The 2500-nt window shown below is 46.0% G+C and overlaps 1 protein-coding gene across 1 annotated transcript in view; it reads left to right on the top strand.

Moving 5' to 3' along the window:
- The window catches only part of LOC311099911 (DNA polymerase theta-like), a gene marked incomplete at its 5' end in the record, with an annotated part of 118742 nt that overhangs the window by 23982 nt on the left and 92260 nt on the right, over positions 1 to 2500 (top strand). The gene's annotated exons all lie outside the window — the stretch shown is intronic.

A 2500-nucleotide genomic window follows, 5' to 3' on the forward strand; every position in this document is an offset into this window, starting at 1 on the left:
GCACCAGCATATGGTCTCACAAGGGGTCTGAGGATCTCATCTCGGTACCTAATGGCAGTCAGGCTACCTCTGGCGAGCACATGGAGGGCTGTGCGGCCCCCCCAAAGAAATGCCACCCCACACCATGACTGACCCACCGCCAAATCGGTCATGCTTGAGGATGTTGCAGGCAGCAGAACGTTCTCCACGGCGTCTCCAGACTCTGTCACGTCTGTCACATGTGCTCAGTGTGAACCTGCTTTCATCTGTGAAGAGCACAGGGCGCCAGTGGCGAATTTGCAAATCTTGGTGTTCTCTGGCAAATGCCAAACGTCCTGCACGGTGTTGGGCTGTAAGCACAACCCCCACCTGTGGACGTCGGGCCCTCATACCACCCTCATGGAGTCTGTTTCTGACCGTTTGAGCAGACACATGCACATTTGTGGCCTGCTGGAGGTCATTTTGCAGGGCTCTGGCAGTGCTCCTCCTGCTCCTCCTTGCACAAAGGCAGAGGTAGCAGTCCTGCTGCTGGGTTGTTGCCCTCCTACGGCCTCCTCCACGTCTCCTGATGTACTGGCCTGTCTCCTGGTAGCGCCTCCATGCTCTGGACACTACGCTGACAGACACAGCAAACCTTCTTGCCACAGCTCGCATTGATGTGCCATCCTGAATGAGCTGCACTACCTGAGCCACTTGTGTGGGTTGTAGACTCCGTCTCATGCTACCACTAGAGTCAAAGCACCGCCAGCATTCAAAAGTGACCAAAACATCAGCTAGGAAGCATAGGAACTGAGAAGTGGTCTGTGGTCACCACCTGCAAAACCAGTCCTTTATTGGGGGTGTCTTGCTAATTGCCTATAATTTCCACCTGTTGTCTATTCCATTTGCACAACAGCATGTGAAATGTATTGTCAATCAGTGTTGCTTCCTAAGTGGACAGTTTGATTTCACAGAAGTGTGATTGACTTGGAGTTACATTGTGTTGTTTAAGTGTTCCCTTTATTTTTTTGAGCAGTGTGTATTATACAGTGCCTTCGGAAAGTATTCAGACCCCTTGACTTTTTCTACAATTTGACATGTTGCAGCCTTATTATAAAATGGATTAAATCAGAAAGGTTCCCCAGCTCTACACACAATACCCATAATGACAAAGAGAAAACAGGTTGTTAGAAAAAACAGAAATACCTTATTTATGGAGAAAAAAAAAAGAGAAAAAAAATGTATGTAACTGTATCTAACTGTAAGTGGCTCTGGATAAGAGCGTCTGCTAAATTACTAAAATGTAAAATGTAAAATGTACTTAAGTATTCAGACCCTGCTATGAGACTCAAAATTGAGCTCCGGTGCATCCTGTTTCCATTGATCATCCTTGAGATGTTTCTACAACTTGATTGGAGTCCACCTGTGGTAAATTAAATTGATTGGACATGATTTGGAAAGGCACACACCTCTCTGTATAAGATCCCACAGTTGACAGTGCATGTCAGAGCAAAAACCAAGCTATGAGGTCGAAGGAATTGTCCGTAGAGCTCAGAGACAGGATTGTGTAAAGGCACAGATCTGGGGAAGGGTACCAAAACATATCAATGCAGGAGTGGCTTTGGGACAAGTCTCTGAATGTCCTTGAGTGGCCCAGCCAGATCCCAGACTTGTACCTAATCAAACATCTCTGGAGACCTGACAATAGCTGTGCATCCAACCTGACAGAGAGGATCTGCAGAGAAGAATGGGAGAAACTCCCCAAATACAGGTGTGCCAAGCTTGTAGCGTCATACCCAAGAAGACTCAAGGCTGTAATCGCTGCCAAAGGTGCTTCAACAAAGTACTGAGTAAAGGGTCTGAATACTTATGTAAATGTTATATTTCTGTTTTTTTATTTTTAATAAATTAGCAAAAAAATCTAAAAACCTGTTTTTGCTTTGTTATTATGGGGTATTGTGTGTAGATTGAGGAGGGGAAAAATGATTTAATCCATTTTAGAATAAGGCTGTAACGTAACAAAATGTGGAATAAGTCAAGGGGTCTGAATACCTTCCGAATGCACTCTATATAGCCCATTTGAGACCAAGGTTGACCTGCTGCACAAATATTAAATTGACACATTGTGATGACCTTTAATGATGTAATGCGTGTCCCTGTAGGGAGATGAGGACCACATTTTGTCTCTGTGTTATGAGACAGTGAGTGAGGGTCACTCTGTCCTCCTGTTCTGTCCCTGTAGGGAGATGAGGACCACATTTTGTCCCTGTGTTATGAGACAGTGAGTGAGGGTCACTCTGTCCTCCTGTTCTGTCCCTGTAGGGAGATGAGGACCACGTATTGTCCCTGTGTTATGAGACAGTGAGTCAGGGTCACTCTGTCCTCCTGTTCTGTCCCTGTAGGGAGATGAGGACCACGTATTGTCCCTGTGTTATGAGACAGTGAGTCAGGGTCACTCTGTCCTCCTGTTCTGTCCCTGTAGGGAGATGAGGACCACATATTGTCCCTGTGTTATGAGACAGTGAGTCAGGGTCACTCTGTC

Source organism: Coregonus lavaretus (genome assembly GCF_964263955.1).
Source record: "Coregonus lavaretus genome assembly, chromosome: 24".
Classification (NCBI taxonomy): Eukaryota; Metazoa; Chordata; class Actinopteri; order Salmoniformes; family Salmonidae; genus Coregonus; species Coregonus lavaretus.